We start from the raw sequence: 16,323 nt of genomic DNA, 5'->3' as shown, positions 1-16,323 counted from the left end.
AGATTATATTAATGTGGCACAGATTTACAATAATTTTGGGGGAACTCATTTAATTCAAAAATTATCCTTAGGACTAATGAACATTGTAGGAAGTTTTCCTTTCAACTTCAAATGTACTCTAGCGATTTTCTAATAAATCATACATTTGTCATACTAAAAACTCACCTTTCTAACTATAGTCAAATCAGATAATTTTTATTATTTCGACAGAAAGTTTTTCAGTTACTATCATCAATGAAATTAAAGACTACTCTTCCACCAGTGATTATTCAGTTTGAGTGCAAGTCTAGGCTCATTACTTTTATTCCCTCTCCTCCAAGATAATGTTAAGTGGTTATTTAAACAGATTTACCTGTTCCTCCTATGCTTGGAATTCAAATGGAAAAAAAATTTTTTTCTCCTCATTTGTATTTACTGAATACCTCTGCTTGTGTTTGACATGTTCCATGAGCGTGATTATTGTTAAATTATGTGCGAGTTCACACAACAGTTAACTCAAAATCTACAGCATATAAAATTATGTTTTTTCACAGCTAGACCTATTCCATTTACATAAAATAATACTTTAAAAACATGCACTTCCCAATTGACAGACTTAAAGTAGCTATTGCAAATCACTCTATGACGGTAGTAACAGACATGGAGAGAATTTGCCTTAGTGGGCAGAATGCCCAGCAATTTGAAACTGCTTTCTCCACAGGTGGTAGCAGAACTATCTGGGAATTATCTCAGTGTTAGTATGCACATAGCACAATAAACTGAAGGTTTTCAAAGAGCAGAGCTAATGGAGCAAACCATATGCTAAATCTCTGTGTTGGAGACCAACTCCAACCTATCTGCAGGACCAAAAGCTGTATAATAGTAGTTTCATATATTCAAATATTTATCGATTGCTTATTACGTGCCAGGCACTATGCCAGATGCTGGGCATGTAGTAGTAAACAAGGTAGACAAGACCCCTGCTCCAATGGAGCTTGCATTCTAGCTGGAGATACAGAAAATAAACATTTAAACAAAGATGTAGGATAATTTCAAATAGTGATAATTGCTATGAATAAAATGAAATTGCATCATGAGATAAAGAGTAATTAGGGGAAATACATTAGATGGATCCATGTACATAGCCATAGCTTGAGGTTAGATATCTTTTAAATATTGTAATATACAAATAATATTTGCCAGCATTTGCCAGCTACTCTCCATCACAATATAAAATAGTTATTTTATACTGGTGAGTTAAGTACACGACAAGTGTCATTGATGGGAGCAGATCAAAATTTTCTGTTAATTTGATTTTAATTTTGCAAGCTAGAAAAATCCTCTTTATCTTTTGTCAAGACACTTAAAAATCAATTTAGTTGCATACTAAAATGCATTCCCACTTACATTTACAATGGTGTCTCTTCACCCACAAGCAATTCCCACTTCCCATTTCATTAGATTAAGAGATCACAAACTTTTCACTTTATAACAGGCTCTTCTGGTTGTGGAGGGTTCCAGCTGAATCTTGAAAAGTGAAAAGTTCAGTCAGTTGCCCAGATGTATTTATTGCCAAATAACACAGGGTACTTGGATACATCTGGACAGCCGAATGAACTCTTAACTCCTCGTCTCTCCAACAGCTCTTCCTTCTCGGCTTCAAGACATCCTATATAAAGGGGAAAGAAACAAACAAAAAGCTACTTCAAAGTTGAAGGGTCAGTTTCTGGTTTTGCTGTCTCATCTGGAAAAAAGAAGCGACTTCTGCTATTGTTTTATAACTTATTGATATAAAATGTATACAACTCATAAAATGTAGAAATAGCTAGAAGTACCAGATTAATCGTGTTAAATTCAAATATGTCATGAATACAGAAAACTGAGACAACAAAAATTAATTTGCATAATGAATAATTTATATAATAATTCATTCTAGTATCATTCAACACCCCAGCCGTTAAATATGTGTGGTTAGCATAAAGGACATTAGGCTGGGCAGTAGGAGACATGAGTTCTAGTCTTGACTCTTACCACTTACTTGATGTGTCACTCAAACTTTTTGAGCCTCACTGTTTTCATCCATGACACAGAAGTTGCGATAGAGGACCTCTATCCCTTTTTGCTCTGAAATGCTGTGAATTGGGTTTTCTTGCTAAATTGTTGACATTATTCTACGCTGTTTTACAAACAAGATACTTCTAAATAGCTGAGTTTGGTTACAATTAAATCTTACTTGTTATTGCTAATTAAATATAAAACATAGCATTCACCTGACAAAGCCTTTTGTTTGAAAGGAATGTGAAAGTGACTTTTGAGTATTCTCATAACTCAGTCTACACATCCCACAAATTAATATGTAGGTATTCTGTACCATGCCTTTATCTACTTCCTTAAATGAATTCTTAAATACATTTCTCATTCTTAAAGAGTTAGGAGACCACACAGACTCATAAAAATTTTAAACAAAATTGTTTATTGGTGATTTTCTTATTTTAAAAAATCTTCTGCCTAGAATATTTTACAGAAAAGTGAAGTATAAGAAGTAATGGCCAGTTTTGTAGCTATCTAAAGCTTGGCTTCTACTTTAGTGGTTTAATTCTCAGGTAGAATCTGTTTATGGTTTTGTGTACTCTTCTACCATTTTGTTTATTTATAGAGAAAAATAGTACTTCAGTTTGACAACTTTGAAAATAGTGTTTCCTGTCCCAGTCCTACAAACGTTATATCAGATGGTGTCAATATTTAGCAAAACTGATATGCCTATTTTATAACTCCCCTCAGTGTAATTAAAGCTAAAATATCAGACCACAAATGACATGTAATATATTTTCACTTTTTAAATTTTCTGATTAGATTTGTGGAGAATTCTTCAACTTACCCTCTCAGAGTACCTCCTGTACAACTCAATTTATAAAATAAAACCTGTCAGAAAATTCGAACTAACAAATCTTCAAATCCTTTTGCTCATGACTCTCTCTGTGTGTGTGTGTGTGTGTGTGTGTGTGTGTGTGTGTGTCTGTGTATACGTGTGTATGCATGTGTTTTGAGAGTGAGGAATGAAAAGAAAGGTGCTACAACTACACACATTTTATTATAACCACCATCCAAAGCACCATCATTTCATAATCATTTCATGATAATTCAAAGCCTTTTGAATGTTTGAATATTTTCCTTCATGTTTTTCAAGGGGAAGAAGTAACTTACCTAATATAAAAAATCTATGAACTATTTATCACTGAAATTTTGGATAAAATAACCCATTTATGAGCATCAGATGCTTCATACAACGTCTGTTTTTACATCTCACTGAAAGATTCTATATATAGAATTCAGTCACAATCGTTCCACTCACTTGAGTGCCGTGGAGACAGTTTCTATCACACAGACTTGTTCTATAATATAGACCAACTGTAGGCAATTTTGCTAAAATATCAACATGTTGTTCTACAGTTTAATCCAATCTTAAAGTACATTTTAAAAATAAAAAAATGAGATGTTTCTGAGACTATAAAGAAAATTTGAATATGGACTGAGGTATTATATTAAGGAATTATTCTTAAAATTTTGGGGGGTGGTAATTGCATCGTGGTTTTGCAGTAATGTAGCCACAATTTTAGAAATAGATACTGAAGCAACGTGAAATGATTTTAAATAATTCAACAGAGAGAATGGGAAAGAGAAAGGGATAGATTGGTTGCAAAATTTTAATAATTATTGAATCTGGATGAGAGTGTTATAGAGGATCACTGTACTGTTGTCTCTATGACTGTTTATGTTTGAAAGGTTTTTAAAATAAATTATAACTACAAATGAGATATGCTTTAGGTTACATAGCATGAAAAATATAAAGTTTTGTCAAAGATAGAAGACTTCATTATTTTATACTCAATCCAGTTTTTATTTTTAGCATTTTATATATCACCAGTCCAGTTGTTAAAAACAAAAAGAAACAAACAAAAACATTATTCTAATTATCTCCTAAAATAATGATGATGTCTTTTCCATAGCAAAAAATTAGTCTTTCTTGATCATATAAAGTGATACAGACATCTTTCATCTTTGATGACTTTCTCTCCAGTGGATGTTATGATAATACATTTTGAGAAAAATGGTCTTTGGGTAAACCACATTTCCAATAACAATTTATTAAAGTCTTTGGATCAGTACCATATCTTCCACTTAACAACAGCTGACGACAACATGAGCTCTCTCATCTAAGCTCTCCCTGGGGAGGTTCAATGATGATGATTCACTAAATATAGGTCATACCTCTAATTTGGCAAAGGTCTTAAATATCTTTCAAGACAACAATATGATTATTCAGAGAAAGGCAACTGACTGTAAATAAAGTTTTCTGACAGCTGCAGATATAATACGCATATTATCGTATTTAAATTTGTTATGAGTTTCTCTGTAAATTCAAAATTAGTTCCATCCTTCATGACTGGGTATAATTTTTCAAGATCAGGGACTAAATAGGTTGAAAAGTTGCATTGATTAAAGTATTCACTTCTCATTGGAAATCTCTGTTTGCTCAGGAAATTTATGAAAGACAATGTATTTGGTGCAAATCACCACTGAGGTATGGTGTGACACCTTTGCCTTTCAGGTGATTTTACAGACCTTTTATATTATCCAGCGAAATATGTTACAGAGAATATTTTATTCTTTTCTCTCATTCCAGGGATTCTATATTTCATGAGATCACAGAAATGACATCTAAATAATAATGCTCTACTTTTCAAAACTGCATATGATGTTAAATTATGCATTTGCTTAACAAAAATAGATTATATGCATCATCATGAACATTTGTTCTTAAGTAGTAAATCATAGGCAGCGTTGCTTCTTCTATTGCTACATTTTAAAAACTGTCACAAAGAACCATTATTTTCTTTTGTTAATAACAATCGATATGCTTCTTTTATTGATATAAAGAATTGATACGTCTCCCATTATACACCCCACTATCAACATTAGACAGATCAACGAGACAGAAAGTCAACAAGGATACCCAGGAATTGAACTCAGCTCTGCACCAAGCGGACCTAATAGACATCTACAGAACTCTCCACCCCAAATCAACAGAATATACATTTTTTTCAGCACCACACCACACCTATTCCAAAATTGACCATATACTTGGAAGTAAAGCTCTCCTCAATAAATGTAAAAGAACAGAAATTGTAACAAACTGTCTCTCAGATCACAGTGCAATCAAGCTAGAACTCAGGATTAAGAATCTCACTCAAAACCGCTCAACTACGTGGAAACTGAACAACCTGCTCCTGAATGACTACTGGGTACATAACGAAATGAAGGCAGAAATAAAGATGTTCTTTGAAACCAACGAGAACCAAGACACAACATACCAGAATCTCTGGGATGCATTCAAAGCAGTGTGTAGAGGGAAATTTATAGCACTAAATGCCCACAAGAGAAAGCAGGAAAGATCCAAAATTGACACCCTAACATCACAATTAAAAGAACTAGAAAAGCAAGAGCAAACACATTCAAAAGCTAGCAGAAGGCAAGAAATAACTAAAATCAGAGCAGAACTGAAGGAAATAGAGACACAAAAAACCCTTCAAAAAATAAATGAATCCAGGAGCTGGTTTTTTGAAAGGATCAACAAAATTGATAGACCGCTAGCAAGATTAATAAAGAAAAAAAGAGAGAAGAATCAAATAGATGCAATAAAAAATGATAAAGGGGATATCACCACCGATCCCACAGAAATACAAACTACCATCAGAGAATATTACAAACACCTCTATGCAAATAAACTAGAAAATCTAGAAGAAATGGATAAATTCCTCAACACATACACCCTCCCAAGACTAAACCAGGAAGAAGTCGAATCTCTGAATAGACCAATAACAGGAGCTGAAATTGTGGCAATAATCAATAGCTTACCAACCAAAAAAAGTCCAGGACCAGATGGGTTCACAGCCGAATTCTACCAGAGGTACAAGGAGGAGCTGGTACCATTCCTTCTGAAACTATTCCAATCAATAGAAAAAGAGGGAATCCTCCCTAACTCATTTTATGAGGCCAGCATCATCCTGATACCAAAGCCTGGCAGAGACACAACAAAAAAAGAGAATTTTAGACCAATATCCTTGATGAACATTGATGCAAAAATCCTCAATAAAATACTGGCAAACAGAATCCAGCAGCACATCAAAAAGCTTATCCACCATGATCAAGTGGGCTTCATCCCTGGGATGCAAGGCTGGTTCAATATACGCAAATCAATAAATGTAATCCAGCATATAAACAGAACGAAAGACAAAAACCACATGATTATCTCAATAGATGCAGAAAAGGCCTTTGACAAAATTCAACAACCCTTCATGCTAAAAACTCTCAATAAATTAGGAATTGATGGGACGTATCTCAAAATAATAAGAGCTATTTATGACAAACCCACAGCCAATATCATACTGAATGGGCAAAAACTGGAAGCATTCCCTTTGAAAACTGGCACAAGACAGGGATGCCCTCTCTCACCACTTCTATTCAACATAGTGTTGGAAGTTCTGGCCAGGGCAATTAGGCAGGAGAAGGAAATCAAGGGTATTCAATTAGGAAAAGAGGAAGTCAAATTGTCCCTGTTTGCAGATGACATGATAGTATATCTAGAAAACCCCATTGTCTCAGCCCAAAATCTCCTTAAGCTGATAAGCAACTTCAGCAAAGTCTCAGGATACAAAATCAATGTGCAAAAATCACAAGCATTCTTATACATCAATAACAGACAAACAGAGAGCCAAATCATGAGTGAACTCCCATTCACAATTGCTTCAAAGAGAATAAAATACCTAGGAATCCAACTTACAAGGGATGTGAAAGACCTCTTCAAGGAGAACTACAAACCACTGCTCAAGGAAATAAAAGAGGATACAAACAAATGGAAGAACATTCCATGCTCATGGGTAGGAAGAATCAATATCATGAAAATGGCCATCCTTCCCAAGGTAATTTACAGATTCAATGCCATCCCCATCAAGCTACCAATGACTTTCTTCACAGAATTGGAAAAAACTACTCTAAAGTTCATATGGAACCAAAAAAGAGCCCGCATCGCCAAGTCAATCCTAAGCCAAAAGAACAAAGCTGGAGGCATCACACTACCTGACTTCAAACTATACTACAAGGCTACAGTAACCAAAACAGCATGGTACTGGTACCAAAACAGAGATATAGATCAATGGAACAGAACAGAGCCGTCAGAAATAATGCCACATATCTACAAGTATCTGATCTTTGACAAACCTGACAAAAACAAGAAATGGGGAAAGGATTCCCTATTTAATAAATGGTGCTGGGAAAACTGGCTAGCCATATGTAGAAAGCTGAAACTGGATCCCTTCCTTACACCTTATACAAAAATCAATTCAAGATGGATTAAAGACTTAAATGTTAGACCTAAAACCATAAAAACCCTAGAAGAAAACCTAGGCATTACCATTCAGGACATAGGCATGGGCAAGGACTTCATGTCTAAAACACCAAAAGCAATGGCAACAAAAGCCAAAATTGACAAATGGGATCTAATTAAACTCAAGAGCTTCTGCACAGCAAAAGAAACTACCATCAGAGTGAACAGGCAACCTACAAAATGGGAGAAAATTTTTGCAACCTACTCATCTGACAAAGGGCTAATATCCAGAATCTACAATGAACTCCAACAAATTTACAAGAAAAAAACAAACAACCCCATCAAAAAGTGGGCAAAGGACATGAACAGACACTTCTCAAAAGAAGACATTTATGCAGCCAAAAATCACATGAAAAAATGCTCACCATCACTGGCCATCAGAGAAATGCAAATCAAAACCACAATGAGATACCATCTCACACCAGTTAGAATGGCAATCATTAAAAAGTCAGGAAACAACAGGTGCTGGAGAGGATGTGGAGAAATAGGAACACTTTTACACTGTTGGTGGGACTGTAAACTAGTTCAACCCTTGTGGAGGTCAGTGTGGCGATTCCTCGGGGATCTAGAACTACAAATTCCATTCGACCCAGCCATCCCATTACTGGGTATATACCCAAGGGACTATAAATCATGCTGCTATAAAGACACATGCACACGTATGTTTATTGCGGCATTATTCACAATAGCAAAGACTTGGAACCAACCCAAATGTCCAACAATGATAGACTGGATTAAGAAAATGTGGCACATATACACCATGGAATACTATGCAGCCATAAAAAATGATGAGTTCATGTCCTTTGTAGGGACATGGATGAAATTGGAAATCATCATTCTCAGTAAACTATCGCAAGAACAAAAAACCAAACACCGCATATTCTCACTCATAGGTGGGAATTGAACAATGAGAACACATGGACACAGGAAGGGGAACATCACACTCTGGGGACTGTTGTGGGGTGGGGGGAGGGGGGAGGGATAGCATTGGGAGATATACCTAATGCGAGATGACGAGTTGGTGGGTGCAGCGCACCAGCATGGCACATGTATACATATGTAACTTACCTGCACATTGCGCACATGTACCATAAAACCTAAAGTATAATAATAATAATAATAATAATAATAAAAGGAAAAAAAAAAAAAAAAAGAAAATTATTTCAAAAAAAAAAAAAAAAAAGAATTGATACGAATCTTATAAATAACAATTTCTAGGTTAAAGTTATAGGACCCTATTTTTTTAAATGCAGGTATTGTGTTTATGAAACAAAATCCACAAACAGTTAATGTCCACCTACTTTGTTCCAGGCACAGTGATAAAAGTTAGTTTTACCTCATGTTAACAGAAATGCATATTACAGAAAAAGAAATAGTGAAGTTCAAAGAGGTTAAGCTATTTTTTCTGATAAATGGCAGGATTCAGATTCTGAAAGCATGTTTAAGTGATTTTTAAAAAACACATTTAGGAAGGCAGTATTAGCAAAGAGTTTATGTTTTCATCAAGGCGTTGTTCACTTATTCAATGCATTTATTTAATGCCAAGTATGTGCTTGGTAATGTTCTAGATACTAGGGATATATGAGTGAATAAGGCAAAGACCTCTGCCCGTGTAAAGGTTACATTCTTGTTCTCTCCATTAATTATCAATTTTTTCTTAAGAATTTGTGGTAAAATAAATTAGTATAATGTCTAAATGTTTTCAAGATTTTATTCATCTGTTCTATAAGTAAAAGAATGAAAGATATGTGAGCTACTTTTGGCAAACTATCTCAATCTTTAAGGTTACTGCCTAACATATTTGTGATTATATATTCACTACTATTCTCTATTCATACTTAATTTTTCTACAATCTGCTGATATTGGGGCACTGAAACAAAATCATTGTTATTGTATCATGAAAGATTCCTCAAGTTTTAAAGTCTTATTTTAAATTACTAAAATATTTTGGTCCAAATTAAAGCCATCTGTATAGGCAAGCAACTAAGAAAATGAAAGCCAAAGATAGAAGAATTGGCAATATAATGCCTCCATAGATAATCTAGCCAATCATATTATATTGCCTATACTTTAGGTAGGTTTGAAAAATTCTACAGGTTCCATAAAACACTTGCTACTCAGAGAAAGCCAGAAATTATTCTAAATGGTCTTTACAGGTAACTTGCCAAAAATTGGGAAGTTGCTGTCATGAATCAAGTATCCAGCTCATGCCAATATTTGTGGAAACGTAGTCATTAGCCTCCCACACACCTTTTGGCTTGATACCTTGCATTTTGGCAGTAGAGAAGCTATTAGCAGAGGACTTCATAAAGTTCATGTCACTGAATCTGTCATTGTGATATACCCTGGGAAGTGTTACTGTCTAAGCCACCATCTGTTGCCCTAAGATAAATAGAAAAAGGAATAAAAAACTCCTCTCAGTTGAGTTATTCCTGTGGAAATGGCTCAACAAGAAAAACTATTAAAAACAGATACATAATAATTGTTTCCATTTGCTGATTTATTATTATATACCAAGTGATGTGAGAAACACTCTATATTTTTTCTCATTTAATCTTTACTATGAAAACAATGCAATACCAGATTAAAAGATAAAATGAGATGTTGAATTACCACATAGAAGTAATAAGTTATAGAGCAAGATTTAATTTTAGATGTGTTGCACTCCAACATCTATATTTTTTCATTCCTCATCACTATCTCTTATAGTGGTTCTTTTATTTTTATAAGAAACTATAAATTTTTCCACATTAAAAATTGTACCTGTCAATCTCTATGTCTAATAAGCATACTCTCATGAGCAGTATTGAAAGGGGGTACTTGAAGACCATCCAACTTTCTGTTGCTTTGTGTAGTTTTGTTGTTTAGAGATGGGGTCTCACTATGTTGCCTCAGTTGGTATGGAACTCCTGGGCTCAAGCCATTCTCCCATCTCAGCTTCCTGAGGAGATGGGACCACAGGCACATGCCACCGTGCAAAGTTTTGACTTTCTGTTTTAATAGTTAAGGAATCTGATCCAGAAGAGATAAATGACTTATTCAACGTCCTTATGTTAATTTTTGTCAGTGCCAAGATAAGAAGCCAGTCTCCTGTTTCTTTTCCAGTCCTTTGATTCTGAGCCTTACTGATAGCAAAAAGCCCAAAGAGTCACGGATGATCAGTGTCTCACTAGTTTATGCATAACTGTTAGTACAATTGTCTCATTGCCTCTCTTTAAGTGAAAGAAAATGAAGGAAATGTCATAGACTACAAAATTAAATGCAGTAGAGAGCTACTTTGGAATGCATTTCTGAACACTTGGCTCTGCAAATATTCAAAGAAGGAACTCAGGCAGAAAGGCAGGCATGAAGAAAGGAACAAATGAAGGAGAAGAGGAATAAGAAAAGGAAGGAAGGAAGAAGAGAGCAGAAGGAAGAAAGGCAAAGAAATAGTTGTCCTAAAATCTGTATTAACTCCTAGATGTCTGGAAGCCCTGCATGGTTATGTTATGTCTGCTGTTCCAAGGACAAATTCTGGCAGGAGTATGCTGGCAGGACTACTCTCAAACATAAGTTGTTTATGCAAAACTTTGTTAAATCTCACAGTTGCTTTGTTGATCATTTAATTTACTCACAACAATAGCAGTAGAACAAAGTGATTTTTAAATACAGTTAACACTTCCAAGACTAGAGTAAAAATTTAAGGATGGCAATTTTGTTCTGTAGAAAAACATACCAATTTTTTATTCAAACAAGTAGTACAGAGATAATCCCATCAACCAATATTCCTAGATCATTATTTTACTATAGTTTGTGAATTTCACATAATTTACAAAATTCTGGACAGAATAATAATCGACTAGGGAGGTTTCAAATAGTGATCTTGATATCTGACAAAATAAATTTGAGGTTAAAAAAATAAGAGTGAAAAAGAAAGATGCTTTTTAATGATAAAAGAAAGCCACAATTAACAACAAAGAAATAGCAGTTAAGAGTATCTCTGCATCCAATAACACAGAAATGACTTTTATAAAGGAAAATCTAAAAAAGGTGGAAGAATACATTTATGGGTGCATCCTAATAATAGGAGATAGCTTTTAGCTGTGGCTTACTACGATCAGCCTAAGTGATTCACAAGATGGCACTGCCTTTGATATCGCTATCACTGTTTAATTGTATTAGTTGTTTTGAAAGCAATGACTTTTTTGAAGCAATAATGTATTCAACTATCATTTAAGATTTGCCAAAGAATGCCTTTTCTCTCTAAGCCATATAGTTAAGTAACCAGAGAAAGTCTTTGGTCCATTAAATATGAAGCTGAATAATAATAAAACTTAAAAAAAAATGTAGTGTCTCCCTCTGTCACCCAAGCTGGAGTGCAGTGGCATGATCATAGCTCACTGTAACCTCGAATTCTTGGGCTCAAGCAATTCTCCCGCCTCAGCCTACCTAGTAGGTAAGACTAAAGGCATGAATCGCTATGCCTGGTTGATTTAAAAAAAAAAAATTTTTAGCTACAGAGTCTTGTTATGTTGCCTAGGCTGGTCTTGAACTCCTGGCCTCAAGCAAGCCTCCCATCTTGGCCTCCCAAAGTAGGGCTGAGATTTACAGGTATCATCCACCACACCAGGCCAATACTAAAACTTTTGAGTCAGGAAACCAATTCCATGTCTCTAAACCTTCAGGTTAAAATGCATACAGTAATGGAATAAGTTGACTTTAATTGTCATTAATGGAAGACATATGTATGCTGCATTTGAAGGAGCATAGAACTTTGGGTTCCAATGACAGAAAATTGAGTCCAACTTTCCCTTCTTAGCTATGATATTTGGGTAACTTATTTAATCTTTTTGTTCGTTTGTTTAATCTGATATGTGGCCAAAAAGTTGATAGTATGTGAAATTGCTCTTAAAAATCTAAATGATTAGCAAATGCTAAAATAAAGGGGTATGTTGATTTCATGAGTAAGTGAATTTTATAAAATTAGCCAATAGAATGTGATTATTTTGAGATTATGTTCAGAGTGACATAATTGGTAATGAAAATAGTTAACATTGATTACTTTCCTAACATGCAACTCTGATAAAATATATTTTTAACAAAACAACTCTCAGCAAAAATTTATTTTAACTGGATTTTTTACTTTGGCTTCATTAAAGAGTGGGAGACAAACCAAGTAAAAATGGTTATAATACATTTTTCTAAATAGTATTACCTTGAAATACTATTATATAGTATTTAGGCAAAGATTTTTGCCTATTTACTATTATATAGTAAATAGGCAAAGTTTTTTTTGCCTATTTACTATTATATGGTAAATAGGCAAAGTTCAAATCAGAAGGACTGAATCGACTGTATTTGCACTGGACTAAAATTGAAATGGTAGAGTTTCCATGATATTCAAATGAGAAAGACTGACAACCACTCTGAGAATTTACAAGAACAGGGAAAGAAAAAAAGTCACTTACTCAAGTCATAAATTGCAATATGGAATAAATGGACTGTAAAAGGAGAAATTATTTCTTATAGTGAAGAAATAGGTCTTTGGTCACAGGTTCAGCATAAGTACACTCTCTAGTCACCTTCATCTTTAAAAGAAGCTGAATTGTAGCACCATCTTCAGCTAAAATCTGCAGCTTTTGGCAAATCAGTCAAGAAAAAAGTAGGAAGGCTTTTAAAGTGATGTTTACATCTTTAGGTTTTATAGTCTCATTTAAATAATGAACTTGTAATATATCTTTATAAACATGGTTTTTTAAATTGTTTTTATTTTATTTATTTATTTATTTATTTATTTATTTATTTATTTTTGAGAAAGGCTGGAGTGCCATGGCACCATCAAAGCTCTCTGCAGTCTTGATCTCCTGGGCTCAAGCCATCCTCTCACCTCTGTCTCTCAAGTAGCTGGGACTACAGGCATGTGTCACCATTCCCAGCCTGATTTAATCTAAGTGTCTGCAATGATATTTTGAATAGAAATTCCTTTAAGAAGTTCCTATTACTTTACCATTTTCTAAGCAGACAAATAGTATGCACTTAAATTAGTTCTTGAATTTTTTTACTTAAAGTTATAAGAATAATTTGTTTTTAGAATTTTTTTCTCAGTTGATGTTAAGATGGCTGGCTTGTAGTCATTGACAGATTATAATTGCTCTTTATATGCAATAGTAATTGAAATTTTTTGTTTTGTTTCATTATTTTTAATAAACTATAGGAAAAAATCTGGACAAACCTTACAATCTTAAATTTTTTTAAGTAATTTATTAAATTATTACCATGTAGTATTTTCATTTTATAAAAGTACATGTCATTTATATGTAATTCTTGGTTACTACTTTTTTCTTGACTGGATTACCAAAAGCAATAGATTTTAGCTCAACATGGTGCTACGATCCAACCCATTATAAAAAGAGAATGAAGCCGGCTGCAGATTGTATTTATGCAAATCTATTTTTATAGACCATATTTTTTTCATTCTTAAGTCTTGAAATGAACATAAAATAATCAAATACCTGGGTCATTTTTACTTTTAAGTTCAGAAAAATCAGGGAAGTAGATGTGGGTAAAATGAGCATGTCCAATTCATTTTTAGCCGTTATATTGATACAGATCCCATCAGCAAAACATCCTTGAGGCTTCTCTTCCAGCAGGGTAGTTGTTATTCAATAAAATAACAATAATAAAATGAAGAGCCAGTGAATTGGGGAAGGTGCATTATCTCCATCGAACTTTAGAACATGATATAATGCTTTTTTACTGGAGGTCATACATTTTATAAGTTAAATTAATATTTTTATTAAGGTAGGTGGAATTATGTGCCTTCACATCTATTCATAATGATTTTGAGTGGTATGTGAGCCCTATTTACAGTTAGGCATCATTCATATTCTACTTTAAGGGATAACTCAATGCTTCATTACACTAGTCATGTTATTACGAAGAAAAAGAACATGAATGAGTATAAAATCACCTGCCAATACAAACTGCTAAAATGAAATGAAGAGATCTATTTATTATGCTCATATTTTCTTTCAAATCTGTACACTCATGCCATCCTTGCCAAAAAATTTATAATTGAATCAAAGAAATGCAATAGGCTAATATCTGTGGTAGCAACTTTTGATGTTAATGAGTAAACTGGCAGTCATATAAAATCATATGATCACAAGAAATACAGATGCAAGAAAGAACACATTGCCTAGCAGCTTGATATTTCTTCTCCTCTTCCATAAAAATTATAGCTATGGAAAGGTTTTTCAAAATCAACATTATCATTGTGAAGTCGTAGAGGTAGACTTTCAAAGTATAACTATGTGTGGTTGCTTTCCATTGAATTGGAAGTAACATGAATGACAGAGATGACCCATTAGCCGTGGCACTCTCTGAGGAAAAGCTCACATGAACCTACAGATTAGCAAGGTCTCTAACAAAATACACTTAATGAGGAATAAAGAAAATAATTCATACTGATATTCATCATTAATTTATTGAATAAACCTTAACTGAGGGCCTTCCGTGTGTCAGGCATTGTGCTAGGTGCTGGTGACATGGTATTAGGCAAAATTGACACAATCCTTTTTGTATGAAGCATAAAGGCCTTATAGAAATAATTACACCAATTCCATATTGTTGGAGGTTATGATCAGTGCTAAGAAGGGAAGGGGCAGGGAGCTATGGAAAGTTTAATTTTGATTGGTTGGTCAAATGTGGTTTCTTCAAGAAGTTAACAATTAACTGGGACCTGAAAGATTCACACTGTGCCAATTTTTCATTAGGCTACGGCGTTATTGGAAAAAAGAACTGTGTTTCAGTCTCAAGTTTGGTAGATGCAAAGCTATAGTTGTGTGATGAGTATATTAAAAAGTCATAGCTTAAAGCAAAATATCTATAAAAATATTTCTAAAAGAAAACTGGAGGACATTAAACAAACTATACCACATTAATATTTGTTTTATTGTTGAACAATCACAAGAATTGTGACTGGGGCAGAATTCTAATACTATATATAGACTCCCCTCTGTGGCCACTTTTAATTTCAGGGAACACACATTTTAAAGCTGCTCTCTAGTGACTATCACAATAACTACTATTAGTGATCATTTATATACTGGTGAACATTGTGGCGGGTTTTACACAGAATAAAATGCTCCTACCTGGATGGAAAAGGCTATGTGAGTACCAATTGAATTCCTAAGCCTCTTTTTTCACATTGAAACTAAATTTAAGTGCACATGACAAAGACACTAATGTGAAAAGGAGAATGGGATAAATTAGTATTAAAAAGAACATACAACTCACTTCAAATGTTATCTTAATCCCAATTTTGATAGTTCAGTTTTGTAGAACATCAAAATTACAAATGGGTTTCCAAAAAGTGAAACAAAAGTGACTGCCTTTTCCAATCTGATTAAAACAAAACAAAATGCATTAGTAGGTTTGGTCATAAATTTTGTAAGTTAAATTAATATTTTCCTTTAATGAAATAGAAGACATTTGAAAATAACATTTATTGCCCAAAGTAAAAATAAGTACTCTTTGGTGAAACATTTCTGTGTGTGTGAGTGTGTGTGCGTGTGTTCTGGATTGCACAGTACAATGCATTTCAATGCTATGGATATCAGTCAAAAAAATTGAAGGGTACTGGAAGTCTTTCCATGATAATGGAACTTTTTCTACCATGCTAACCCAAGTTCTCTTACCTGTAAATATGAGATATCACTCCTGTGAGTATGTTGCCTTATATGGTGGCAAAAAGACTTATCCAAGTGGAGTTAATCTCATCCTATTAACATTTTAAAAGCAGATAATGTTCTCTGGCTTATAAGTGAAAGGGGTGTTCAAGTGAAGCATGAAAAAGCTTCTACAGGCAGTTGCTGGCTTTGACCATGGAAAGGGCCACGTTAGAAATGTGGGTTGCCTG

At 34.0% G+C, this 16,323-nt stretch overlaps 1 protein-coding gene across 3 annotated transcripts in view; it reads right to left on the bottom strand.

Annotated features, from left to right (window-relative positions):
* The window catches only part of HTR2C (5-hydroxytryptamine receptor 2C), a 312,069-nt gene that overhangs the window by 181,209 nt on the left and 114,537 nt on the right, over nucleotides 1-16,323 (bottom strand). The window lies entirely within an intron of this gene.

The sequence above is a fragment of the Pongo abelii genome, chromosome X, assembly GCF_028885655.2.
Source record: "Pongo abelii isolate AG06213 chromosome X, NHGRI_mPonAbe1-v2.0_pri, whole genome shotgun sequence".
Lineage (NCBI taxonomy): Eukaryota > Metazoa > Chordata > Mammalia > Primates > Hominidae > Pongo > Pongo abelii.
Note: the sequence above shows the minus strand (reverse complement) of the source record. Positions and strands in the feature narration are given on the sequence as shown.